Source organism: Carcharhinus amblyrhynchos, unplaced genomic scaffold (assembly GCF_965287045.1).
Source record: "Carcharhinus amblyrhynchos unplaced genomic scaffold, sCarAmb.v2.hapA scaffold_48, whole genome shotgun sequence".
NCBI lineage: Eukaryota > Metazoa > Chordata > Chondrichthyes > Carcharhiniformes > Carcharhinidae > Carcharhinus > Carcharhinus amblyrhynchos.
The window spans coordinates 279411-300401 of record NW_027649789.1 but is presented as its reverse complement, the minus strand read 5'-3'; the positions used below and the strand labels follow the sequence as shown (position 1 = coordinate 300401).

Below are 20991 nucleotides of genomic sequence, written 5' to 3'. Positions count from 1 at the left end.
GCTGGAGTACTGTGTGCAGTTTTGGGCACCGCACCTGCGCAAAGATATTTTGGCCTTGGAGGGAGTGCAGAGGAGGTTTACTAGGCTGATACCGGAGTTGAGGGGCTTGAGCTATGAGGAGAGGCTGAATAAACTAGGCTTGTACTCGATAGAGTTTAGAAGAATGAGGGGAGATCTCACTGAGACGTATAAGATGATGAATGGGATGGATAGGATAGAGGTGGAGAGACTCTTCCCGCTCAAAAAAGACAGTAGGACTAGGGGGCACAGCCTCAAGATAAAGGGGGGGCAGTTTAGAACGGAGTTGAGGAGGAACTTCTTCACTCAAAGGGTGGTGACTCTCTGGAATTCTCTGCCCGTTGAAGTGGTGGAGGCTGCCTCGCTAAATATTTTTAAGACGAGGGTTGATGGGTTTTTGATAAGAGAGGGGATTAAGGGTTATGGGGAGAGGGCGGGAAATTGGAACTGAGCCACGACAGATCAGCCATGATCTTATTGAATGGCGGGGCAGGCTCGAAGGGCTAGATGGCCTACTCCTGCTCCTATTTCTTATGTTCTTATGTTCTTATGTCATCCAAGGAGAACTATTTCATCCTGCATTTCATATCCCTTTGAGACCTCATTTCTCTTTAGCTCTGTGTCTGCTTCCAGCCTTAGAATTTTCAGACTCCTGTTCACATAGGTCCATGGTTTTTCCCCTCTGAGATCTAAGCATTCCTCCACGTTTGGCCTCCTGTGTATCTCCACTCCCTTTGACATGCAGCTCTCAAATTCCTTCCCTAACCTGTCTGCTTTAATCTCTTTTACCTGGAGATGGAAATCATGTTTTCATCCAATATCCCTCATAACTTTGTCGGAAAAATGCTTGAATCCATCATCAAAGAAGAAATAGCGAGGCACCTTGAGAAGAATTGTTTGATAGAGCAGACGCAGCATGGATTCGTTAAGGGGAAGTCGTGTCTGACGAATTTATTAGAATTCTATGAGGATGTGACTAGTGCGGTGGATGGAGGGGAACCGGTGGACGTGGTGTTTCTCGATTTTCAGAAGGCGTTTGATAAGGTGCCGCACAAAAGGTTGTTACAGAAGGTTAGGGGGCATGGAGTTGGGGGTAATGTGTTAGCGTGGATAGAGGATTGGCTGTCTAATAGGAGGCAGAGAGTTGGTATCAATGGGTGCTATTCGGATCAGCGGTTGGTGACTAGTGGAGTGCCCCAGGGATCGGTGCTGGGGCCTCAGCTATTTACCATTTATATAGATGATCTGGAGGAGGGGGCTGAGTGTAGGGTGTCGAAATTTGCTGATGACACGAAGATAAATGGAAAAGCAAATTGTGCGGAGGGTGTAGAAAGTCTGCAGAGGGATCTAGATAGGCTAAGCGAGTGGGCAAGGACCTGGCAGATGGAATACAGTGTTGGCAAGTGTGAGGTTATCCACTTTGGCAGGAATAATAGTAGGAGGGACTACTATTTAAAGAGCGAAAAGCTGCAGCATGCTACAGTGCAGAGGGACCTGGGGGTCCTTGTGCATGAGTCGCAAAAACCCAGCCTACAGGTGCAGCAGGTGATCAGGAAGGCAAATGGGATGCTGGCCTTCCTAGCGAGGGGGATTGAATATAAAAGTAGGGAGGTCTTGCTGCAACTGTACAGGGCACTGGTGAGGCCGCAGCTGGAGTACTGTGTGCAGTTTTGGTCGCCGCACCTGTGCAAGGATATTTTGGCCTTGGAGGGAGTGCAGAGGAGGTTCACTAGGCTGATACCGGAGTTGAGGGGGTTGAGCTATGAAGAGAGGCTGAATAGACTGGGCTTGTACTCGTTGGAGTTTAGAAGGATGAGGGGGGATCTCATTGAGACGTATAAGATGATGAAGGGGATGGATAGGGTAGAGGTAGAGAGATTCTTCCCGCTCAGAAAGGACTAGAAGGCACAGCCTCAAGATAAGAAGGGGGGACAGTTTAGAACGGAGTTGAGGAGGAACTTCTTCACTCAAAGGGTGGTGAATCTCTGGAATTCTCTGCCCGTTGAAGTGGTGGAGGCTACCTCGCTAAATATATTTAAGACACGGGTAGATAGGTTTTTGGCAGGCAAGGGAATTAAGGGTTATGGGGAGAAAGCGGGAAAGTGGAACTGAGCCACGTCAGATCAGCCATGATCTTATTGAATGGCAGGGCAGGCTCGAGGGGCTAGATGGCCTACTCCTGCTCCTATTTCTTATATTCTTATGTTCTTATAACTTCCTACAGAGAAAATACTCAGAACTGAAGTGGATGGCTTCACACTGCCTATTCATAGATTTCCAGTTTTTTTATGCTGAAGCTTTACCAACTCACTTAGTCTGTCTGTGTTCCTAATTTATCAGAATTAAATAGGGTCAAATTCTGATTTAATTACAGCGAGTAGGTCAGGAAACTGAAAGTATGAGTTAAAATAAAAGTTCTGATGAAGGGTCATCCTGACTGAAAACTTTGGCTCTATTCCCTCTTTTCATTTAGAGGCCCACACTGTGTGTAATTTATAAACAGTGAAACAACTGAGTTGTTGTCTTGTCCTGCCAGGTGGGTGCAGGAGAACCAGTGGACCTCGCCCAACAGAGATGGAGAGTTGGAAGCAGTGTTAGAGTGCACGCTGCTCTCACCTGTCTTACTGTTATCAATTTGACATCAAAATTGATATTTAACCTCCTGGGTCCAATCTAGAATCCCCAGCATATTGGATCAGGTTATATATCAGTAATTTCCAAATCTGTATATTTAAAATCACTAGATAGCAAATCTCTTGTTCAGAGATTTTGGTTGAACCCAGAATAAAACTACCAGTAAGCTTAGGAATCTGATTCTATAACTGGCACAGGATGGAGCATTGAAAGTGTTTTTGCTAAACTATCGTTTCTAAAGTTCCCTTTGAAACCAATTATCTGACCATTCTCTGAATAAAAATGTTGCACCACCTGAAATAAACAATTCAAGTTCAACTAATTAACAGGGAGGCGTAAATCCTCCAGAAGTTTTACACATCATTATTCAACAAACATTTAAATACAGTAACAGGAGGCAATTATTTTGTCCCATGAGCCCATCCCTCTATTTAATTACATTTTTCCTCATCTGCATCTTAATTCCATTTTCCCTGAGTAGATGTCATCCTCGATAAGGACAGTTGACAATGACCTGCCATTGATTCACTTCACTTGTCATCCTGAATTAATGAAACTCCATTGGGCCAGAATCCACCCTGTTTGGTGCCTGTGTTGCTGGTTTACAATAATAAATGTAACTGGAGTGTTAGTGCTCATTGCCCAACAGCTGCAGCCATTGTTGTTCAGAGATCATTCAGTTTGGAAGTTAAATGGTTAATCTCCAGGTACAGAAACTGTCCTTCTCTCAGCTCATTGACAAGGAACTGGCTCCTGGGCTCTGGAGTGAAACCACAAATATGAGGAAATCAATATTTGCTCAAAATTCCGAAGTCCTGGTTGGAATTTGTTTCTTAGCATTTGACGGATTTACTGAACATCTCTGGAACAAGAAGAGTTAAAGTAAAATTTCAAATGAAATTTTTTGACAGTTGAATTAGCCGCAGGTTGTCAAACTGGTTGAATTTGATCCCTGGAATGGGGCCGCTCCCTTCTCTGCAGTAAGTGAGGAATGTTTAAATTGAATTCCATGCTGAGGATGGGCAGCAGCTTTCACACAGAGGGTAAAGCTGTAAGCCTCACTGAAAAGGGATACAATCACATTTCCAATTTGTTTAATTTGAGCAAGTTACAAGAAATTTCTATCTCATTGATGCAGAGGATCAGGGACAGAACTTACACAAACTACACTGAAATAAAGAGACGGGGATTTGTTTGCGGACAGCAGATAAGATTAATGTAACTTCTGACATTTAATGCCTTGACCAGTATCGTGTATATGAGCTTGTCCTGGACCCCAACATACCTCTGTTTCTTTGGTCTCTCTTTTCTCAATCCATTCATATATTGTTTATTTCATCAGCTTATTTGCCTTTTCTAAATGCATTACCTCACACTTCACAGGATTAATTTCTATTTGACACTTTTCTGCCTCGTTGTTCTGTCCACAGACATCTTCCTTCATTCTGAAGTTTTCTGTCTCACTGTTAACTACTCAACCAATTTTCATATAACTTGCAAGCTTCTTAATCTTGTCTCTTATGTTTAATAAGAAGTCTCACATCGCCAGGTTAAAGTCCAACAGGTTTATTTGGTTTCAAAAACCACTAGCTTTTGGGCCTCTGACCCTTTGTCACTCACCTATTTGGTAAACCTATTGGACTTTAACCTGGTGTTGTGAGACGTCTTACTGTGTTTACCGCAGTCCAATGCCAACATTTCCACATCCTATATTTAAGTCAGTGTAGGAGGATGATTTGCAACCTCAGGAAGATTTTGCTTCTGCAATTCACTCCAGCCCCAATTAAGTCTCCCATGTCAGGTTTACGTGTCATATCCAATAGTAGTGGAACCAGTAAATGTTTGATGGCAATATTGGAAGTGCAGGAACCCTGAGGTACAATGGCAGCTTACGGATAGAACACTCGTCAGGAAGAGGTCTTGTGTTTAGCTTACAGGAAGTCAGGAAACTACTTGACATATGCTTTTCACACGGATTATTGCGCGTTGAAGTTGAAAATGGTACGCTGTGACGAATATCTAGACAGGAATGTGCAGAACTGTGAAGAGTGAAGAAATAAGCAGAGGAACTTCCTTGTAATCTGCTTTATTAAGGACTGAATTATTGATATTTACCACAAACAGCGAGGTGCCGAATACGGAGTTCTCACTGGATAGTCATTCAATTACAAAAAATATCCATTCACCATTGCATTTTGATGCCAGCCATTGAGCCAGTTTTGGATCCAAATGACCACTTCATTTCCCTTGGGTCCAATGGCTTTTACTTTTCCAACTAGTTGTCAGAAAAAAAACTCACTAAAACCCACAGACTGCATCAAACAAGTGTCTCTCTAATTTGAGAAAAAAATCAGAGAGGTTAGTCAGACATCACTTTTCTTTAACAAATTGATGCCTTTCCTAAGGATCATTTATAATAACTTTCGAAATGTCTTTGAATAGTTTGTCTACCAAGATAAAACAGACTGATCCTGTAATTACCCCATTTCCATAGAACCATAGAATAGAACCATAGAGCATTACAGCACAGAAACAGACCTTATGGCCCTCCTTGGCTGTGCCAAACCATTTTTCTGCCTAGTCCCACTGACCTGCACCTGGGCCACTTCCCTTCACACCTCTCTCATCCATGTACCTGTCCAAGTTTTTCTTAAATGTTAAAAGTGAGCCAGCATTCACCACTTCATCTGGCAGCTCATTCCACACTCCCACCACACTCGATGTGAAGAAGCACACCTCCCCTTGCCAATATTCCTTTAAACTTTTCCCCCTTCACCCTTAGCCCATGCCCTCTGGTTTTTTTCTCCCCTAGCCTCAGTGGAAAAAGCCTGCTTGCATTCACTCTATCTATACCCATCATAATTTTATACACCTCTATCAAATCTTCCCTCATTCTTCTACGCTCCAGGGAATAAAGTCCTAACCTATTCAACCATTCCAACTCTTATACTCAATACTTTGATTCATAAAGGCCAATGAACCAAAAGCACTCTTTATGACCCTATCTACCTGTGACGCCATTTTTAGAGAATTCCATGTATTCTGTATTCCCAGATCCCTCTGTTCTACTGCACTCCTCAGTGTCCTACCATTTATCTTGTATGTTCTACCTTGGTTTGTCCTTTCAAAGTGAAATAGCTCACACTTGTCTGCATTAAACTCCATCCACCATTTTTCAGCCCATTTTTCTATTTGGTCCAAATCCCTCTGCAAGCTTTGAAAACCTTCCTCACTGTCCACTGCACCTCCAATCTTTGTATCATCAGCAAATGTGCTGATCCACTTTACCACATTATTATCCAGATCATTTGTATAGATGATAAATAACAATGGACTCAGCACTGATCCCTGTGGCACACCACTAGTCACAGGCCTCCAGTCAGAGAAGCAATCCTTCGCTACCACTTGCTGGTTTCTTCCATTGAGCCAATGTCTAATCTAATCATGGCAGAGCTTTTAATTTCTTGACAAAGGCAATACCTAAGCCTTCCTTTTCCTGAGCATAATTTTCCTCAGCTTTTGTTAATGATCTAGAAGTGAATACTGTGGATCTTTCCTCCTTGTTTGGCATGATGTGAGACAGGACAGCCCCAATCCCGTAGGCGAGGTGTCACATGCACGCTGCAGTGCCAACTTTAGGTTACAGTGAACTGACATTTCCAATCTCTTCAACGCCTTCCTTACCTCCAGGGAGGCCTCTCATTTTTTGTGTCCACTTCCATAGCTGTCCATTCGCCAGCAACCGGAGCATCAATTTCAATGCTGCTGCCAGATCTGGAATGAGCTTGCCAAAAATCACTAATTGGAGCACATTGTCTGGTCTTGAGGCATAAGAACATAAGAACATAAGAAATAGGAGCAGGAGTAGGCCATCTAGCCCTTCGAGCCTGCCCCGCCATTCAATAAGATCATGGCTGATCTGTCGTGGCTCAGTTCCACTTTCCCGCCCTCTCCCCATAACCCTTAATCCCTTCTCTTATCAAAATCCCATCAACCCGCTTCTTAAAAATATTTAGCGAGGCAGCCTCCACCACTTCAACGGGCAGAGAATTCCAGAGATTCACCACCCTTTGAGTGAAGAAGTTCCTCCTCAACTCCGTTCTAAACCGCCTCCCCTTTATCTTGAGGCTGTGCCCCCTAGTCCTACTGTCTTTTTTGAGCGGGAAGAGTCTCTCCACCTCTATCCTATCCATCCCATTCATCATCTTATACGTCTCAATGAGATCTCCCCTCATTCTTCTAAACTCTAACGAGTACAAGCCTAGTTTATTCAGCCTCTCCTCATAGCTCAATCCCCTCAACTCCGGTATCAGCCTAGTAAACCTCCTCTGCACTCCCTCCAGGGCCAAAATATCCTTGCGCAGGTGCGGCGCCCAAAACTGCACACAGTACTCCAGCTGCGGCCTCACCAATGCCCTATACAGCTGCAGCAAGACCTCCCTACTTTTATATTCAATCCCCCTCGCTATGAAGGCCAGCATCCCATTCGCCTTCCTGACCACCTGCTGCACCTGCAAGCTGGGTTTTTGCGATTCATGCACAAGGACCCCGAGGTCCCTCTGCACCGTCGCCTGCTGCAGTTTTTCGCCACGTAAGTAATAGTCCTTCCTACCATTCTTCCTACCAAAGTGGACCACCTCACACTTGCCAACATTAAATTCCATTTGCCATTTCCTGGCCCATTCGCCCAGCCTATCTAGATCCTTCTGCAGACTCTCCACACCCTCCGCACAATTTGCCGTTCCCCCAATCTTGGTGTCATCAGCAAATTTCGACACCCTGCACTCGGTTCCCTCCTCCAGATCATCTATATAAATGGTAAATAGCTGAGGCCCCAGCACCGACCCCTGGGGCACCCCACTAGTCACCATCCGCCAATCCGAATAGCACCCATTGACCCCCACTCTCTGCCTCCTATTTGACAACCAATCCTCTATCCACGCTAACACCCTACCCCCAACTCCATGTCCCCTGACCTTCTGCAATAACCTCTTGTGAGGTACCTTGTCAAACGCCTTCTGAAAATCCAGAAAGACCACATCCACCAGCTCTCCTCTATCCACTGCCCTAGACACATCCTCATAGAACTCCAGTAAATTTGTCAGACACGACTTCCCTTTAATGAAACCGTGTTGCGTCCGCCCTATCAAGCAATTCCCTTCAAGATGCCTCGCAATTTCCTGCTTAATGATGGATTCTAACATTTTACCTACCACAGACGTTAAACTAACCGGCCTATAATTCCCCGCCTTTTGCCTGGCACCCTTCTTAAACAACGGCGTAACATTAGCCGTTTTCCAATCTTCCGGCACTTCCCCGGAATCCAGCGACGTCTGGAAAATAACCACCAAGGCATCCACTATCACCTCCGCCATTTCTTTCAGAACCCTCGGATGCATTCCATCCGGTCCTGGGGACTTGTCCACAATCAGCCCCCTCCAGTCTGTCGAGCACCACCTCTCTAGTAACAGTAATGTCATTAAGACCCTCCATTCCTACCACCTTTCCATCGCTAACACCCGGCAAATTATTCACGTCCTCCTCCGTGAAGACAGAAACAAAAAAGTTATTCAAGACCTTCGCCATATCCCCATCCCCTACCACTAGCTCCCCTTTCTCATCCTCTAAAGGACCAACGTTCACCCTAGCCAGCCTCTTCCTTTTTATATATTTATAAAAACTCTTGCTATCCTTTTTTATATTAAGTGCTAGCCCAGCCTCATAGCTTCTCCTACCCTCATTTATCAACTTCTTTGTCAATCTTTGTTGACATTTAAACCTTTCCCAATCCTCTTCTCGCCCACTGCTCTTAGCTACTCTAAATTCCTCCGCTTTTAATTTAACACTTTCCTTCACCTCCTTCGATATCCACGGCTTATTACCTCTCTTCCTACTGTCCTTTTTAACCATCGGAATAAATTTCTGCTGAGCACCAAGAAAGATCTCCTTAAAGATCCTCCACTGCTCCTCAGCAGACCTACCTTCCAACACATTCCCCCAGTCCACATTCGCCAATTCTTCTCTCATCCTACCGTACTCCCCTCTATTCAAACAAAGGACGCGCGTCCGGGAACCCACTTTCTCCTCCTCCATCTGCACCAGAAACTCCACCATACAATGATCACTCTCTCCAAGAGGATCCTTCACCGCAAGGTCCCTAAATCTACCCGCCTCATTACATAGCAGCAGATCCAAGATATCTTGCTCCCTCGTCGGCTCCAACACACACTGTTCAAGGAAATTATCCCGGCAGCATTCCAAGAACTCCTCCTCGAGCCCACCTCGTCCAACATGGGTCGACCAATCAATATGCAGATTGAAATCTCCCATAACTACGGCCGTCCCATTCCTGCACGCCGCACTTATTTGCGTGTTAACAGCCCGCCCCACCTCCAGATCATTATTCGGGGGCCTATAGACGACACCCACCAGCGTCTTCCTCCCTTTGCTGTTCCTAATCTCCACCCACAACGATTCCACGTTCTGCTCTTTGGCTCCGATATCATCCCTTGCTACCACCTTGATACTATCCTTAATCAGCAGAGCTACGCCACCCCCTCTTTCCTCCTGCCTATCCTTCCTAAACACTTGATAGCCCTGTACATTCATCTCCCAGTCCCTGTCACCTTGCAGCCACGTCTCTGTAATGGCCACCAGATCGTATCCATTTGTGTCGATCTGCGCCACCAGCTCATCCACTTTATTCCGAATGCTTCGTGCATTCAGATAAAGCGCTTTCATCCCAGCCTTCACCTGGACCCTATTTGCCGTAACGCCACCAATTGGGACATCCTCGGCCTCTTCCCTTACCTGTACCCTATCCTTAACTTTAGACCTCGTAGCGTCACCTACCCTCGCACCCTCCCCCCCCCTAATTAGTTTAAAGCCCTGTCTACAGTCCTCTTTACTCGATTCGCCAACACTCTGGTCCCAGCACGATTCAGACCAACCCCATCCCGCCCGAACAAGTCCCACCTACCCCAATACTGGTGCCAATGCCCCATAAATTCGAACCCATTCCTCCCACACCAATCCCTGAGCCACCCATTCACTTCCTTTATCCTGTCAATCCTACGCCTGTCTGCACTCAGTTCAGGCAGTAGCCCAGAGACGACCACCTTGTCGGTTCTACTTTTTAATTCCATTCCCAGCTTCTCATACTCCCTCTGCAGATCCTCAGTCCGCACTTTGCCTACGTCGCCGGCACCCACATGTACTACAACGACCGGGTTTTCACCCTCCCACTCCAGGTTCCTCTGCAGCCCAGCTGTGACATCCTGTACCCGAGCACCAGGCAGACAACACACCCTTCTGTGCACTTTGTCATTGTGACAAAGGACAGTGTCAATACTCTTCACCCCACTATCTCCAATCACTACTACGTTCCTTTTCCCCTTCTCTTTGCCTATGTCCTGCTGCATCACTGTACCGTGTGCAGTTTGCTCACCAACCTCACCTGCCTCGTCCTCTTCCAGACTGGAAGCAAGAACCTCAAACCTGTTATGCAGATTAAGAGGCTGAGGCCTCCGCTCCTCACCCCCCTTCCTCCTCCTCCCAGCAGCCCCCTTTTGTCCCTGACCCTTAGATTTAGCCAGTCTAGGGGCACCCTCTCTCCCCCTGATGAGCCTCAGTGTCTGTAGCTCAGAGGCCAGCTCATCCACCTTGAGCTGGAGCTCCTCCAGCAACCTGCACTTACTGCAGACATGGTCACTGGGAAGGACCCTGGGGTCTGCCAGTTCCCACATCATACACAAACCACACATCACATGCCCCTCCATTATTCACTGTAATTTTTTATGGGAAAAAATTTTTTTTCCTTGTTTCTTGCTGTAGTAGTTTTGAAAAAATTTTTTTCCTTGTTTTTTTTCAAACAAACTCACCTGGCCTTTTTTCCTTCCAGCCCTTTTTGATATTAAGCCCTATTAACTCACTCTGCTTCCCACTCACTCCGCTGCCCGCTCAGACGCTGCCCGCTGTCTACACCAGGCCTCCTTTTAAACCTGGCGCTGATTTAAAGCAGGCTGGTCCACAAATGCCTTTTCACCACACCCTCAGAATTCTTAAAGCAGTAAATACAATAAATAAATGCTTTAAACAGTTCTACAAAGAGTAAAGTGCTTTAAACTTATTTTAAACAGGTTTTTAACAGGTAAAATCTTAGCTCTGTCTCTCTCTCTGTCAGCTTGTGCAATCCATCGTCTTCAATTTCATGACCCAGGTATTCAATGAAGAACTCACATTTCTCTCTTGACTTGCAGGCCGTGCCCCTGCAGACTGTTTAAAGTATTCTCAAAATTTTCATAAAATAATCGAATCTGTGACTGAGATATTGTCCAAGTAACACTGGACTCCTGTCATTTCATTCAGGATTTGGTCCATGGCCATCCCGAACAGACTCTGAGCTGACATGATGCCAAAGGGAAGCCGTTTAAAGCACAACAGGCCCATGTAACAGGCCTAATTAAGTGGAGCTGAGTCCACAAAAAGATCAGCCACAATCTTATTGAATGGTGGAGCAAGCTCGAGGGACCTGATGGCCGACTGCTGCTCCTTGTTCTTATCTGTGTGACTGTCGTTAGGGGTGGTTGTGACTCTGATGCTACTCTCATTTGTAGATAGGCCTGAGATAGGACTACAACCCACCCGATCTCTATCATCTCCACCAGGCTCTACAGCATTCCCTATCGTGGAACTACCTCTAGCGTCTAACAATCTCAATCTCTGTAATCTCGAGTCCATACAGCCACCCCTATTTATGTAACTGCCACCTGCCCTTGCTGCTTTTTGAATAACTACAAGATTAGCAATTCTCCAATCTGACATCACACCGTAGCCAAAGAGTTGGAAAGTGATGGTTAAAGCTTCTTTTTATTCCCTTACTCATCTTGGCAGCCTGGGATGCATTTCATCCTGATCTGGTGATTTATTCACTTTCAAAGATGTGAATATCTCAACACTTCATCTCTCCCTATGTTTAACACATTCAATATTTCACAACCCTCGTCTTTAACTGAGAGGTCTGCTTCGCTTCCCTGTTTTGTGAAAGCAGACACATGGATCATTAAGAACCATGCGCATTTCATCTCTCTCCATTCACAAGTTACCATTTTGTTTTAATCCTTGGCACTCTTTTCTTAGTTATCTGTTTGCATTTTAGTCTTTATAAAATATCTTTTGGCTTTTTTTTACTGACTTTTGTTTTGCCCTTTCTTTGCTTTTCTAAGTTCCTTTTTAATTCCACCTCTGTAATTGCAGACTGACACATTCCCAGGTTCAGAACAACGTACTGGGAGCCTCAGTAAAATCTGGGGCAGCTACCATAAAGGGAAAAGGCTGCTTTTTAAGACCTCTCAGTGAGAGAACGAAGGCACAAAATAAACCCTCAGGTTACATGTTTGACATATGTTCACGCTAAATGTTAACTGTGATTGTGAATGGAGTGAATAACATATAGAACTGGAAGAAACTTATTTGTTTTGCACTTTGTCTGCTGTCAGCTTTGAGTCGTATTGTAATGTACTTTTTACAAACCTAACGTACAGAGTGTATTGTTGGACAAATACATTTTAATTGCTCTTTGTCCCCTAACCTCATTGCGCTCAATACATCTCAGTTAATTTTGGGACAGTTGAAATCCACTTTGATCGCTGTCATTTTGTTACTGTACTTGGAAAGGCATGGCCTGTTCCGGAATGCCAGCATGGACGTGTATGGGGCAGGTCATGTCTTACTAACTTGATCGGTTGTTTTTGAGGGGTGATGATGGTAGAGGCGTGGATGTTGTCTACATGGCTTTTGACAATGTCCCTCATGGTAGGTTCATCCAGAAGATTAAGATGCAAAGGATCCACGGTGACTTGGCCACTTGGATTCCGAATTGACTTGTGCAAAGAAGTCAGAGGGTTGTGGTAGAAGGTGTTTTTTTTTTCTGGTTCGAGGTCCGTGTTATGTTCCACAGGGATCTGCACTTGGACCTATTTCTTTGGGATATACATAAATGACTTGGATGATAACATGGGTGAGTTAGTAAATTTGCAGACAACTCCAGATAAGTGGAATTGTGGACAGTATAGAAGATTGTCAAAGGATACAGCGGGATATAGATTAGTTGCAGATATTTGTGGAGAAATGGCAGATGGAGTTTAATCCAGGCAAGTGTGAAGTGCTGCACTTTAGGAGGTCAAATGTTAAGGGTAAGTATACAGTTAATGGCAGGGATATACGGAGGGATCTTGGGGTTCAAGTCCATAGCTCCCTGAAAGTGACTACGCAAGTAGATAGGGTGGTCAAGAAAATGTATGGCGTGCTTGCCTTTATTGGCCGGGGCATTGAGTTTAAGTGTTAGGATGTCATGTTGCAGCTTTATAAAACTTTGGTTAGGCTACAATTCGATTTTACATTCAATTCTGGTTGCCACGTTACAGGAAGGGTGTGGAGGCTTTGGAGACAGTGCAGAAGAGGTTTACCAGAATGCTGCCTAGATTAGGGGATATGAGCTGTAAGGAGAGGATGAACAAACTAAGGGTTCTTTTCTCTGCAGCGGCAGAGGCTGAGGGGAGGCCTGGCCGGAATCTATAAAATGGTCATAGGGTCGACAGTCAGAATTTTCTACCGAGAGTTACAATGTCTACTAATAGGGGGCATGCTTCAACAGACATGTGAAAGGCATGTTTTTTACTCAGAGTTGTAGATGTCTGGAATGTGATGCCAGGGGTGGTGGTGGTAGGTGTCTGGAACACGTTGCCAGGGGTGGTGGTGGTAGGTGTCTGGAACACATTGCCAGGGGTGGTGGTGGTAGGTGTCTGGAACACGTTGCCAGGGGTGGTGGTGGTAGGTGTCTGGAATGTGTTGCCAGGGGTGGTGGTGGTAGGTGTCTGGAACGTGTTGCCAGGGGTGGTGGTGGTAGGTGTCTGGAACGTGTTGCCAGGGGTGGTGGTGGTAGGTGTCTGGAATGCTTTACCAGGGGTGGGGGTGGTAGGTGTCTGGAACGTGTTGCCAGGGGTGGTGGTGGTAGGTGTCTGGAACACGTTGCCAGGGGTGGTACGATAGGGGAATTTAATAGGCTTTTAGGTAAGCACATGAATATGCAAAGAAGAGAGGTATATGGACCAAGGACAGGCAGAAGGGATTAGTTTAATTTGGCGTCATGTTTCCTGTGCTATGTTCTATGGATAGAAATATAGGAGATAGGAGCAGGAGGAGGCCATTTAGCCCTTTGAGCCAATTCCACCATCACTGCGACCATGGCTGATCGCCTGACTCAATAGCCTAATCTTGCATTTTCCCCATAACCTTTGGTCCCAATTGCCCCAAACGCTGTATTGAGCTGCCCCTGGAATACATTTTTCTTAGCAATTTCACTACATATTTACTCTTTGACTTCCTTTTGGCTGTCTGGGCTAGATGTTATACGCTCTTTCTTGTTCTTCAGTTCAAACCATATTACCTTATTTGATGATAACTTTATGAATGACAGTGTTATACATTGATGTCAATATTAGTAGAAGAGTGGTAGCTATTTTCACCTCCTACAGTGTTCATTGGTCAACTGCTGATGCAATGAGAAATTTGGTAACTATATTCAATCAGGGCGCTCATCTCATGGAGAGTGCCATTGTCCAGAAGAATCAATCCACTTACAACATATAAATGCAGAGATATAATTCATAAAATACAAGAGCTTAATATCAAAACTCCATCAAATCAAAAACATCAAACATAAACTTTTACATAGTACAATCCTGCCAAGCTGTTGGAAACCAAGTGAAGGATCATTGAATTCACCATTGATCACCAAATTCCACATTTCACTTGAGAATATTCTCTGCCAAGAGAATTAGTCTGGTTTCATCCTGCACTGGGTGTAAATCTTCAACCAAAGGGATTTCCCAGTTTGGAGTCTCAGTGAACAGGATCCCACCTGTAACCAGGTTGTGGAGATCAGTGGGACTCTTTGGATTTTACTGGGCAGCTGTCTGTGTCACACCTGATGTGGAGAGTGAATGATAACTCTTGGGAAATGCCTGATCCCAGAGCTAACAGATGCTGTATGATGGAGAGGTGGATTTATTCACTGATTTGGCTAAAAGCAACACTTCAGTCAAATTGATCTTAGTCATGCTTATCTCCAGATGAATGTGATCCAGATTCACAACAATATTTGACTCTTAACATAGAACATAGAACACTACAGCACAAACAGGCCCTTCGGCCCACGAGTTGCGCCGATCACATCAACACCTACCAACCTACAGACCTATCTATAACCCTCAATCTCATTAAACCCCATATACTCATCCAGAAGTCTTTTAAAAGACCCCAGCGAGTTCACCTCCACCACCACTGACGGCAGCCGATTCCATTCACTCACCACCCTCTGAGTGAAAAACTTACCCCTAACATCACTTCTGAACTTCCATCCCTGCACCTTAAATCTGTGTCCTCTCGTACCAACCATTTCAACCCGGGGAAATAGCCTCTGAGAGTCCACCCTATCTATTCCTCTCAACATTTTGTAAACTTCTATCAGGTCGCCTCTCAACCTTCGTCTCTCCAGGGAAAAGAGTCCCAGCTCCCTCAACCTAACTTCATAAGGCATGCCTCCCAGTCCAGGCAACATCCTTGTAAATCTCCTCTGTACCCTCTCAATAGCTTCTCCATCTTTCCTATAGTGAGGCGACCAGAACTGCGCACAGTACTCCAAATGAGGCCTGACAAGGGTCTTATAAAGTTGCAGCATTACCTCCCGACTCCTAAACTCAATCCCTCGATTAATGAAGGCCAGTACACCATACGCCTTCTTGACCACCTCCTCCACCTGCGAGGCCGATTTAAGAGTCCTGTGGACCCGGACCCCAAGATCCTTCTGCTCTTCAACACTACTCAGACTTCTGCCCTTGATAGTGTACTCGTTCATCCCGTTGGTTCTGCCAAAATGGACGACTACACATTTATCCGCGTTGAAGTCCATCTGCCACTTTTCCGCCCAGTCCTGCATCCTATCTATGTCCTGCTGCAACTTTTGCCATCCTTCCAGACCATCCACAACACCACCAACCTTAGTGTCATCAGCGAACTTACTTACCCATCCCTCCACTTCCTCATCCAGGTCATTTATGAAAATGACAAACAACAAGGGTCCCAGAACAGATCCTTGAGGCACTCCGCTGGTGACTGACCTCCATTCAGAAAAAGCCCCATCCACAACCACTCTCTGCCTTCTGCAGGCAAGCCAGTTCTGAATCCACAAGGCCAAAGGCCCTTGGATCCCATGCCCTCTCACCTTCTCAAGAAGTCTTGCATGGAGGACCTTATCAAACGCCTTGCTGAAGTCCATGTACACTACGTCCTCGGCACTTCCTTCGTCAATGTGTTCTGTCACATTATCGAAGAACTCAACTAGGCTTGTAAGGCATGACCTGCCCTTGACAAATGCTGTTGTGACATACCAAGGGCTATTCAGGTATACACGATTTCCATTTAGCATCACGTTTGCACCTGTGCTGTTTCAATGTGCCATGGTCACATTCTAAGTAGATTAGAAAGAGTCCAGTATTTCATAGCTCATATCTAAGATACTGGAAAGAATGAGGAAGAACATCTCCACAACCTCGATGTCACACTCCAGAGATTAGAAGATGTTGGATTAAGAATATGGAAAGATAAATACAGAAGATTTCCAATCTTCTGTAGATGCAAAAATACTGCACAAATTGTCTTCAAAAGTCTAAGGTACTTGTACCTCAACAACGATCATCTCAGTTCTCCTTTGGACGTATTAAAGGATTATTCATGAAAGGTTTGTCACTAATCTAGCAACTATTCTCAAACCTTTACACAACATTTTGTGTCATAATAGGAAATGGAAGTAGAAATGGGTGGATCTGTGTGAGAGGTACAAGTAAAGTCAGAAGTCCTGACATACTTTAATGAGAATTTACCCTTGCAACTGATGTGTAAAGCATCAGCTTATGGGATGGAAGCTGTAGTTTCTCACATAATGTCTGATGGGAAAGAGAAGCTGATAGCTGTGGTACCAGGACCTTGAATAGAACAGGAATGAACTATGCACACAAATAAAAAGAATCTCCAGAAATAATTTTCAAAATCAGCCCAACACCTATGTGGAAGGAAATTTACTTAATTAGTGGATAACCTGTCACTAACAATGATTTTTGGGCCTCATTCTAGGATTTCATTTCTCACGGGAGCCAGACATACCATAAAATATTATAAGTCAGGTTTCCATAGGAAAGCTGAGTTATGAAAGAAGTTATTTTTAGTGGTCAGGACTTGATATCCAAATTGAGGAGAGAGCAGCAATGTGTTTGTCTTGTTCAAAAGTTCAGAGCCTGTCGCCACTAGCGCCATTTCACCATGGGAATGCTCACAAGGACCATGGTCAGCTTTACTCAGGGTCGTTGGCTCTATTTGACAGATGCTGTCAGACCTGCTGAGATTTTCCAGCATTTTCTGTTTAAGTTTACTCACTAGTGTCACAAGTAGGTTTACATTAACACTGCAATGAAGTTACTGTGAAAGTCACCAGGTTGACACACTCCGGTGCCTGTTTGGGTTATACTGAGGGAGAATTTAGCATTGGCAATGCACCGAAGCAGCAGGCCTTTCGGATTGTGGGAGGAAACCGGAGCAACGGAGGAAACCCAGGTAAACATGGGTTGAACTTGCAAAGTCCACACACAGTGATCCAAGCCGGGAATCAAACCCGGGTCCCTAGCACTGAGAGTCACCAGTGCTAACCACTGGACCACCCGTGCCACCCTTTGCTTCAGATTCCAGCATCCACAGTATTTTGCTTTGATTTCAACAAAAGCAATTTGTATTCTTATAGCTCCTTTGATGCTATAAAATATTCCAAAGTCATTTACTGGAGCAGAATCAGGCAAGTTTATTGTCTTACTGGACACGACAGTAAAAACATGATAAAAGAGGCAGATTTTTAAAAGATTTTTATGGGAGAGAAGGGAGTAAGTTCTAGCGATTTGACCCAGGCAGATGAAGGTACGGCTGACAATGGAGGGACGAAAGAAATGAGGGAAGCAGAATTGAAAGAACGCTGAAACTTTGGATGGTTACAGCAGCGTAGAATGGTAAAGATATTGGAAGGGCTGAAATCATTCAGAAAATTGAATATGGGAATAGGAATTTTAAAATCAAGGCAATTCTGGACTGAATCCTAATGTCAGTCAGTGAGTGCAGGATGCATGGTCGACAAGCAGCTGGAGTGAATAAGATCCAGTTTTGTAATATGAGTGAGCATGGGGAAATAAATTTCTTTCTGTGCAACCACACTTCCATTCAACAGTTAAATGGTTCATGTGTTCACCTTTTAAGTTACCAGATCCTGCATTGAAACATCTGACACTTACTCTTATTTTGAAAATCTGAACATGAGAAAATCGATGGAGCCTCACATCTGTGATGGGTAAATTGTTGGAAGGTATTTTGAGAGACAGGATCCACAGGCACTTAGAAATGCAAGTACTGATTTGGGACAGTTAGCATGGCTTTGTGAGTGGAAAATCATGTCTCACAAATTTGATTGACTTTTTTGAAGGGGGAACCGAGAAGGTAGATGGGGGCAGTGCAGTTGATGTTGTCTACATGGACTTTAGCAAAGCCTTTGACAAGGTACCACATGGTAGGTTGTTGCATAAGGTTAGATTTCATGGGATTCAGGGTGAGGTATCTAAACGTATACAAAATTGGCTTCTTGATAGAAGCCAGAGGGTGGTTGTCGAGAAGTGTTTTTCAAACTGGAAGCCTGTGACCAGTGGTGTGCCTCAGGGATTAGTGCTGGGCCCACTGTTATTTGTCATTTATATTAATGATTTGGATGAGAATATAGGAGGCGTGGTTAGGACATTTGCAGATGACACTAAGATTGGTGGCATAGTGGACAGTGAAGAAAGTTGTCTCCAATTGCAACAAGATCTTGATCAATTGAGCCAGTGGGCTGACAAATGGCAAATGGAGTTTAATTTAGACAAATGTGAAGCGATGCATTTTGGTAGATTGAACCTGGGCAGGACTTACTCAGTTAATGGTAGGGTGTTGGGGAGAGTTACAGAACAAAGAGATCTAGAGGTACATGTTCATAGCTCCTTGAAAGTGGAATCACAGGTGGACAGAGTGGTGAAGAAGGCATTCAGCATGCTTGGTTTCATTGGTCAGAACATTGAATACAGGAGTTGGGACGTCTTGTTGAAGTTGTACAAGACATTGGTAAGACCACACTTGAAATACTGTGTGCAATTCTGGTCACCCTATTATAGAAAGGATATTATTAAAGTAGAAAGAGTGCAGAAAAGATTTACTAGGATGCTACCGGGACTTGATGGATTGAGTTATAAGGAGCGGCTGGATAGACTGGAACTTTTTTCTCTGGAGCCTCGGAGGCTGAGGGTTGATCTTATACAGATCTATAAAATAATGAGGGGCACCGATCAGCCAGATAGTCAATATCTTTTCCCAAAGATAGGGGAGTCTAAAACTCGATGGCATAGGTTTAAGGTGAGAGGGGAGAGATACAAAGTGTCCAGAGGAGCATTTTTTTCCACACAGAGGGTGGTGCGTGTCTGGAACAAGTTGCCAGAGGTAGTAGTAGAAGTGGGTACAATTTTATCTTTTAAAAAGCATTTAGACAGTTACATGGGTATGATGGGTATAGAGGGATATAGCCAAATGCGGGCAATTGGGATTAGTTTAGGGGTTTAAAAAAAAGGCGGCATGGACAAGTTGGGCCGATGGGCCTGTTTCCATGCTGTAAACCTCTATGACTCCTATTGAACTCACTGTGTGACAGCAATTAATTACAAATTGTTTGTAACTAACTTTGGTCATAGTTCGAAGAGTTTTTAAACTGGCTCAATGATATATTTTTGAAATAGCAACTTCCAGTCGGAGGACCGAGGCAGAGGCAGGGTCGTTCCAGCACAGCAGGAAGCCATTCAACCCATCGAGATGTGATACAAATCTCGAATTACAAAGATCAGATCCAATTACTGAACTGTGATTTGCTGAAAGAAAACCAGGAACAACATCACACCTGGTAGCAATGAGTTTACAAAGAGAAAACTAGCAGACTCGATGTGGAAACAGAGAATCAGCAGGTCAAGGTAAGATTTGTCTGCTCCTGTACTTGTATATTTCTTTATTTTAAAGCATTTTCTCAGTCAGATTATTTTACGAGGATGTTGCAGCTGTTCCCTTTCAAACTGGTTTTATACAGTGACTGAGCTGGAGCAGTGATGAAGGTGATCTGTTTAACAGTGAGCCTCCCAGAATCAGATCACTCCTGTTCCAGATCATCATTTTACAGAGGGATGGAATGAGATGAATCGGAGCGCTCCCACATCCCAGTTCAGACCGGGATGGGCCCTGGATCTTCCTCGATATGGGTTTTACCGCAACATTTACTGTATCTTTTGGAGAAAGTTTCAATTTTCGAAATTACAGGGAATTAATTTTAGGTGCTCTGATGCCCTCAATATACAGAGTTTAGCTGCACAGTCTGCATCTCCCTGCTCCAACCAATACTCGGATAATAAACACACGCTCAAAATATCAGATGAACACTGTGACTTTTTGCAATGTTACAGAAATTAATTGCATTTACCGAATTGGAAATGATAAACTTTCTAACCAGCCTGAAACTTTGTTTCCAAGTGAATTGGGTGTGGACTTGTCAAACTGGTTCAATTGGTTTCTGTCTCCTGTAAATAGAAACTCTAAAAGATCTCATAACAGCTTTTACCAGAGGGTAAAACTCAGACACAGGTATTATAAACAGGGCCAGCTCAGATGATCGGTGTGATTTCTACTGAGATAACCAGGAATTAGCTGCAGTGCATTAACAAAGGCAGGATATGCACAGTGACCCAGTGTGATTGAGGAATGTAGTTTCTGAATTGATTGTGAAGTATCTCTTTCTTCCTTCCACTTAAATGTGTTGCCTCTCAGGGAGATTACTTTCCTCCTCTCCCAGCAGTGAATCCATCCTTTGCAGCTGTAGTTATTATCTAACTGTGAGCTCCCTGCAGTGAATCCATCCTTTGTGCTGTAGCTATTATCTAACTGTGAGCTCCCTGCAGTGAATCCATCCTTTGCGGCTGTAGCTATTATCTAACTGTGAGCTCCCTGCAGTGAATACATCCTTTGCAGCTGTAGCTATTATCTAACTGTGAGCTCCCTGCAGTGAATCCATCCTTTGCAGCTGCAGCTATTATCTAACTGTGAGCTCCCTGCAGTGAATACATCCTTTGCAGCTGTAGCTATTATCTAACTGTGAGCTCCCTGCAGTGAATACATCCTTTGCAG

At 44.4% G+C, this 20991-nt stretch overlaps 1 long non-coding RNA gene across 1 annotated transcript; it reads left to right on the top strand.

Annotated features, from left to right (window-relative positions):
• The first annotated feature begins 3211 nt into the window (after positions 1–3211).
• LOC145337434 (uncharacterized) lies at positions 3212–20074 on the top strand. The gene is made up of 3 exons (XR_013885350.1): positions 3212–3632; positions 19563–19790; positions 19994–20074. It is a non-coding gene; the product is annotated as an uncharacterized LOC145337434 (long non-coding RNA).
• Positions 20075–20991: the final 917 nt, after the last annotated feature.